The sequence below is a fragment of the Perna viridis genome, chromosome 9 (genome assembly GCF_037379345.1).
Source record: "Perna viridis isolate PV_CMFRI_1.1 ecotype Kerala chromosome 9, ASM3737934v1, whole genome shotgun sequence".
In the NCBI taxonomy this organism is placed as follows: domain Eukaryota; kingdom Metazoa; phylum Mollusca; class Bivalvia; order Mytilida; family Mytilidae; genus Perna; species Perna viridis.
This window is the reverse complement of record NC_142453.1, coordinates 40080179-40088514: the sequence shown is the minus strand read 5'-3', so window position 1 is coordinate 40088514 and position 8336 is coordinate 40080179. Positions and strand designations below refer to the sequence as shown.

Below are 8336 nucleotides of genomic sequence, written 5' to 3'. Positions count from 1 at the left end.
TTGATCTAATGTTGGTGTTATGGTTGCGATGGAAATAGTGTTCTATTTTGGGCTATTACATTGACTAACCTTTTAGAGATATGTGAATGTAGAATGTGATTAATTGATAAGAAATTGACTAAATCCTCATAAATGTGTCTTCATGTCATAAAAATGATTCAATATAACAGTTTCAACAAATACTCTTTCCAAACATACACATTTACTTGTTTAATAGCCAATTCATTGGGGTAAATTAAGTAAACTTTTCAGCCTTTTTGGTGGATTTCACACTGATATTACCCAAAATGTAGAAAAACTTTAAAAAAATACGTATGAACGGAACTCGGAGCTCCCAAACTCAATGAACGACCAAAGGCCGTTCATGTAATGTTTGGGAGTGGAGAGATCGGTTTATACATCCATGAACGATCGAAAATAGTTGTTTAATCCTTATAATTCTATCCCGACATTTTGTAATATTTTTTTTTTGAAATGGGTAAATGTATTTATAGAATCTAGTTCTAGGACAATTGGATTTTGGGCGAATTTACTTGTAGTTAGATTTTAAGCATTTATAAGTCTCTTTCCCCGAGCTGAAAATTACTCTCTGTTAACAAACTGTACCGGTAAAATGAATGTGGTGGTAATAAACTATTCTTACGGCTATATTATGCCGTTTAGTTCGTTGCCACATTCTTTCCAACTACATGACCGCCATATTGGTTTCAATTTGACCGGCGTTCATGCATGTATGAACGATCTGGAGAATTTCATGCAAGTATTAACTTTCTCGCAAAGACGTTATCGACCAATCAAAAACGGTTATAAGCATGAGGATTCTAATGATTAGAATTATAGAGCTATATATTAATAACTATCATTTAAGAACAAAACATTAGTGGGATAATCATAGGAGTTGTCTCTTTTTTCATCACTTCCCATAACAACAAATTAACATTGATGTTGTCAGACGACGGTCATCAATCCTGTTTCGCATGTGCTATTCGGGAAAGATTTAAATAGTGCAATTGTGAGCTGTAATGTTAATTTTGTAAGCACTCCTGTGTATTGGTGCTTCATTGCTAATGTTAACAGACATGCAGTTCTTCTGTAAGTACTTCTGTCAGAAGTGGGTCTGTATGACTGGGAATAATTCCACTATGCTTTGTCGAAGAATAGAAAGACATAACAAAGCCATAAATCCATCTATCAAGTCATGCAGAAAATGCACAGAAAGACTTGAGATATTTCGACCACAGACAGTAGTAAATAGTTGACACAGGCATAATAAGACAGATCCTGAATGAACCAAGAGGATGTTAGAATGCATGGTCCATTTGATTATTTGTGAAAAAGGGGGTAAATGAGGCTAGGTCGAAATGGTCGATAAGATATGCATCTTTGTTAAGTCGGATTTTAATAAATTAAAAGAAGGCAGTCCTGGATTGATCAAGTATTTATCTATAAATTTGAAGATGATATATTATATGATTCGAAACACAAAGTGGTGTTACTAAGGGTTTTTTAGCGAACTACTTGCATGGCTGGTATTTCAAATGTGACCCTAACTTATAGGGTCACATGGGCTGTGATATGTAAAGTATAGTGAAAACGGAACTTGGGACAGGGATCCACTTAATTATTTCTTTTCCATTATTATTCAACATTGAGTTAATGAACTTAAATGTGCTTTATATGACCACATTGCAATATGCTTTAGGGAAGGCGTTTTAGCTCTCAAAACACAAAACACAAAACACTTCATCTGCAACAACATCTCATTTACTTAGTAACAGTACTCACATTATAGTACATGCGGAAGAGTACTTTAACCACGTAGAAATAAAAAACCTTGATGCAAAAATAATGTTTTAACAAGCTTTTGATAAAGTACCTATGTAGCCATATCATTGTGATTTTCCTAAAAAAATCATATAAAATAATAATGCAATTTGATCAAATGATAACCTGTTCCCTCTTACATTTATGGGGATCTGACACCCCATCTCCACATTTGACCCTGAGTCTCTACTATTAGAATTCTTCATTTGTGTATACCTTCTAATATCTTGTTTGTTAAGTCAAACCAGAAACAAAAATAAGATATGTGTTTCCTATACATTACCCTATTTACTAGCTTAATAGCGTCAATTTAAAGTTTGTTTGAAATGTTTTTCGATAGAAACAAGGTAAGAATAATAATAAAAAAATTACATACCTACCCTATTTTTTTTTAGAAAACTGGAACCACACACATTTTTAAGTTTAAAATCAAACAGCATTTTCTTGTACCTGTATTATCTGCAGCTATATGCATCCACCTTCTTTCTGGCGATAGAGGGAAGATGGCTTCTACTACCCAAGACATCAAATAACTAAGATGTGCATTTTCGTTAATGATCATATCTTAAATGTAGCACAGAATTTGCATGAATAAAAGCTTTTTATGCCTACATAAAGATAAAATATTCTGCCTGAAATACTAATTCTCTGCTGTAGTCTAACCCCTGGCATGCCTACGGCTCCGGAAAACACTCAGGTCTTGTCTCGGAAATTGGTAAAGAAATTTGCCTGGTCTGGTCCCTGGCAAGGCTTTGGGAGCCATCCATCGTGGTAGTCTGGTTAATCAATATGCTCTGGCATGTTCAAAATCATCTAAATATCTTTGAAAAAAACATTTGTTCTAGACAAAAACAAAAAAACAAAAAAACAAAAAACAAAACAAAACAAAACAAACAAAAAAACAAAAACAAAACAAACAAAAACAAAATTGGTAACCTTAATCACACCGAAAAAATTAACTGCATCATAAACAACTCTAAAAGGGACAGATTTATTTTTTCCTTTGGTATTCAACTCATCATTTAATTTCCATTTTCAGTGGCATTACAATGTGCTACAGTACAGTGGTAACTTATGACTTTTGATAGGACTTGACAGTTTATTCACATATGTATACATATTCACATGGACAAATTTGAAGTTGTAAATTTAGAAAATGTCATTTAATTGCAATACATTCGTATATTTATTGGATTCAGTATTCAAATATTTTATTCCTATTTAAAAAAAACAGCTATTTGTTCAAACTGCAAAGAGATGTTGAACTGGCATGTGTTCCCGATGAAGATGTGGAATCTTAGAGAATGAGAAAATCCTTGTCTCTGCTTCAACCTCAGTTTTACCAATACAACCATCTCAGGTATTGATCCTTTACCTTAATATCTTTACAATAAATGGAATGTGGCTAAAAATTTACCATCTATATGTCGAATCTGATGCATGATATTACATACGGTATCAACAACCTAAATTCACATTTCTCCAATTTCCTACAATGTGGCCACTATTTTCCTCCGATGTGACTCCTCAATATATCAACCAAAGTAAAACTAAGATAACATTGCTTTATTTTAATACTTTTAATACACAGTTTGGTGGTATTAAGGGATGAACCCATCTGTCTGTCTTCTGTCCGTCCGTTTGACCATATTTTTTGCAAGTGCAACTCTTCCTTAATCACTCAGAGGGATTTTGATAGAATTTTGATAAAATTTTAAAGGAAAGTTGGACACCGTATGCATGAAGGAATACAGCTTAGAATAAAAAAGGATGTAATCCAATTTAAGGGTTTACATATAAATCCATCGTAAGTGCAACTTCCCCTAAACTGCTCAAGCAATTTTGATGAAACTTTATAAGAATGTTGTGCTTCATATGTAAATGTGCCAGAAGGAATATACTTAGTGTATGTGTACTCTAAAGGGAGATAGTTAAACTTGTGTTTTATATTTAACTTTATTTACAAACGGTGTTCTCTTTAAATTTTCTCGTCAAATGTTTTTTGAATGTACAAGAAAAAGCTTGCTTAGTCAGCATTTAAAGGTACATCAGCGGAAGACAATATTAAGAAGGAACACTCGATTAATTTGGAAAGACTGGCTGACTGGGTTATTTATTTTACAGAATAAAGATTTAGTACCCTTTTAGTCGTGTTTGATATGACCTGCTGTACACATGTATCTCAAAGATTTAACACATTACATATACTAACTTTTGTTTTTCGGGAGCAGGAGATGCCCGACGACTTGTTGAATAAAAACTCTAAAACAGAAATGACTGAAACTTTCTCTCGTATTAAAACAGCTTTAGAATGGTGCTAAGGAAAGATTGATTATAAGTTAAGTAACTGTGACCTATATGTTACAATTGTATAACCGATTTAAATAATCTGGGAATACAATACTCGCGTTATACGTTACTCTCCCTCACAAATACATTGTACAATGTAATCACAACTTACGCTGAAATATCTTAAAATTGTTCTAAAAATAATATTTGAAATTTAAGCAGAATTATCGTATTATTTTTGATGACCAGTGCAGGGATTAATTGACCTTTCATGTTTTTTTAAAAGGTAAAAGTGGCCATACTCAACAGCAAGTATATATACATATATACTTTTATTGGCACCTAGTCAAAGATCTGTTAAATCAGAGAAAATTTGGAAATCCTGAACGAATTCCTTATCACGTCTGATGTATCCACAGTAAATGAAAAAAGAACTAAATCTCTTCAAGACTCATCCAAAAGAACTCAGAAAAGATAAAAAAAACCTTTCCGATGCATGGCTGCTTTGTGTGTGAAGCCATTTGTCCAGGAAAGGGTGAACTGTTGGAATAGTATCATTGCAATGGAATTACCTCTCTTGTCTATTGACAAAACAGCTCTTCTTTTGAAAGATGCCAAAAATAAAAGAGAAACATGAAAGCTTCCACATTTGTTAATCTTATCAATGAATTATTTGTCTAGATGTCGCGAGTAGCGATTGATTAAATTGATTTGTGTTAAAAACGACATTTACCTCCATTTTTCTTATTTGCCCCTTTTATTGTAGATGTCCTCCTAGTTTAATATTGGTTTCTACTTTGATCATTTTGAACCTTTTATGTTATTGACTTTGAATTTCACGATCATCCCGTGATGCTTACTAAATGTATTCATATATATACATTGCATGTTCAAGTATCATTGGTGGACACTTTGGAATTGATTGTAAACAAGGTATGTCAGATTGTTAAAAATGTTGTAAAGTGAAATAAATGTGAAACCAGCTTTGAGTTAAGTTTTCTTTTAAAGAATAATAAGATACATTGTTCATATATGTCAAAAAAGATAAACGCAAGAGGACATCAAGAGATTTGTCTTTTGAGAAGCAGTATAAGGAATATATTCAGCATTTTGTTTGACCTGTATAAAAGTGATTTTCAAAAAATCATTTCTAATTTTTACTACCTTGTAGAAATTGAATATACCTCAAGTTTCGTACATGACAGAAAAGCCTATGTTAATATAGAGATATTAGAAAAAAGGTCTAACCCTAGCATTTGACCTTGACAATTGACCTTGAACTGTGTATTTTATTTCAAGTATGATGTAGAAAGCTTAAATACTGATTGATACACAGGTACCATTAAATTTCTATTTGTATTCATATAGTTATTATCTAAGGAATAAATTCGTTTGATCAATATTTGAAATCTTGATCTTGACCTTGGACATTCGAACTTGAACTTATATGTTTCTATTTCAAAGTTCTTATTGATAGTTTTTCTCTTGACACATTTTTTAAGAATCCCTTCATTAATCAAATGTAAAAACTATTGACAAAATTAATCCTAAGTCATGACCAATCTTTGGAAAATAAGTTCTTTAAAACATTTACGATTTTTTCTGGTATTTGTATAGGACTATTTGAAAATGTGAAATGGGGAAGGGGTTGTAGTATATTACCGTGATGCTATAAACAAAGGAAATGTCAAAATTTATGTCCAAATAATAATTTGCAATTATAAAATATTGTTTTAAACATGTTTGTATTTTGTTTATTATTCATTTATGTATCGCTCAAAATGAATGATAGAAAATGGCGAAAATAGTGTCTTTTCCCCTGCACCAAGGTCGTTTGCTATGTTTTTCGTCATGACTTATTTTGTAAACATGAAGTCTTCTTAGTTGTTACATGGTGGATATAATCAATGTCTACAATAACATCCAATTTTGAGATGTCATACCCCCTCTGAAAAAAGTTTGGTCCTTACAGGGAATTGATCTTTTATATATATCAGATTTTTTATATTTTTGCAAGTACTTTTCACGACAGATATAAACAAAAATATTTGAGAAGAAATGTGTGAAAGGTATGTGTAGGTAAAACGATCGGTACTATTTTTCCCATCAGGAACAATAGTGAAATTTAAACTTTTTTAAACATACCTTTTGTAGTAATTATATCTTCATTTTCCTTACATGTACTAAAATGAGAGCAAATACACAACACAAATTGTTTACGTTTTTTACATAAAACAGATAATATTCGGGGTCAAAGTTCTTTTCTGCTAATAGTACACACATTCAAGCGTTCATAATTTTATTTTTATGAAATAGTTTTCAGTGAAAAATTTTCTTTTTTAGCAAGTACTATAATTTCAAAGTATGGATCTAATTAAAGATTTTAAATATCAGCGTTTAATTTTAACAAATGCAATTTGAAACCACGTAGGCTACATATCAACCAATTACTGCATATGCCGAATGCACCAGTTTTACATGGGAAATTTGGTCCTTTCACATTAATAGGAATAAGCCGAATAAATAGACCGACATAGTAAAATCAACATGCTGTTATCTAGAATTACGTGTTCGTTATTGAAACTTGTCAAAATCAACAAAGTCATGTTAAGAAACAACTGCAAGCTATCTCTAAAATAGTGTCTTGGGTACAAATTCAAACATATTCAAGAACGGTGTATCAACACAAAGTTCTTTAATAAGGTTAAGCTAGGCACAATAAATACTCTACAGATTATTTGAATACAATATTTTTTTTTCAATACAAATTGCACTAAGATAGACATACCATTTTACAATATGCGGTTCACAAGTTACGACATTAGGCTTTTCGAGGAAGAAGTGGTAAACATTTTCCATTGCTGATCCACAGCGACTAGATAGATCAGAAGTAATATTTAATAAAAAAAGATAATTTAGAAATGACGCAGAACATCGCAATTGGGTAAGAATTATATTCAGTTTCCATTGGCCATAATATAAGTTTTTTTGGTGGTTTGATTTTAACATGACAATATTTATTATATTTTTAATATTTTTTAAACCCATTTCTTAATATTGAATCTATATGTCTTATTGTTAAATCAAGTTGTACACTCGCAAGTGGCGGAGGGGGTGAATGACTCTGAAGACAGGATTTCCAAACCAACTTCCCTATACAAAGCGTTAGCAAGGGGACCAAGATTCTAGCGGTAATCATAAAATGTAATCGAGGACCAAAGACCAGACATGGAAAACTGACATACACAACAAAGAACATAAAGTAACTAAAATCATACATACAAAGTAACAAAAGCAAATGAGCAACTCGGACTCCACTAAAAACTGGGAGCATGGACCAGGTGCACCGGTAGGGTAAGCGTCTTCTGCTTTTCTAGAAACACCCGCCGAGTTGCTCATAAAAAAGTATCGTTAATGGTGAACGTGTTTTTTTTTACACTGTTAATAACTGTTTCGACATATTAGCCCCACTGAGTGTCATTACTAAAAGTGACACCAAGATGCTTATGACTTTTGGACAAATAAATGTTTGTATTACTGTATTATTTAAATTGAAATCTGGAATTGTGTTATTTGAGAACATCAGTATTTCCGTCTTCTCGAGATTGAACGACATCATCAACTTAGAAGACCAAAATATTAAAAGAGGTATCACCGGCAAAAATAATCTACATAGGGAGATGAGTTTGTCAACAATATTGTTAAAATAAATAATAAACAGTAAAGGCGCTAAAACTGACCCTTGGGGCGCTCCAATTGAAACACTGCAAAGGGTTGATGATGATTCATTTCATACCACTCTTAGTTTTCTTGCATATAGATAGTCTTTAATCCAGGCGAGTAAGCTTTCGTCAATACCATAAGGTTTCAATGTCAGTCCTCTGTGCATACTTTATCAAAATACTTTGAGAAATCACAGAATATCAAAAAATTAAATTATTTTTCTCTAGGAAGCTCAAAATACAATCATACATTTCTAATAATAAATGAACAGTAGAAAAGTTTGCAGGAAGTCGTGTTTGATATTTCTAATTTAAATTATTCTATGGAGATAGTTACATACATGTTTAAATTTACTTCTTTCCGTAACTTTGTCAACGCAGCTTATTAATAAAATGGGTCTTTTGTACGACGGAAACGATTTTGTCACCTTTTTTGAAATACTGAGTAGCATTTCTAAGGTTCCAATTGGAAGGATATTTTTCTGTTTGTAACGATGTCTT

General features: G+C 32.0%; 1 long non-coding RNA gene across 1 annotated transcript; it reads left to right on the top strand.

Moving 5' to 3' along the window:
* Positions 1-852: 852 nt before the first annotated feature.
* Positions 853-5361, top strand: LOC148608492 (uncharacterized). The gene is made up of 3 exons (XR_015915202.1): positions 853-1247; positions 2220-3184; positions 4400-5361. It is a non-coding gene; the product is annotated as an uncharacterized LOC148608492 (long non-coding RNA).
* Positions 5362-8336: the final 2975 nt, after the last annotated feature.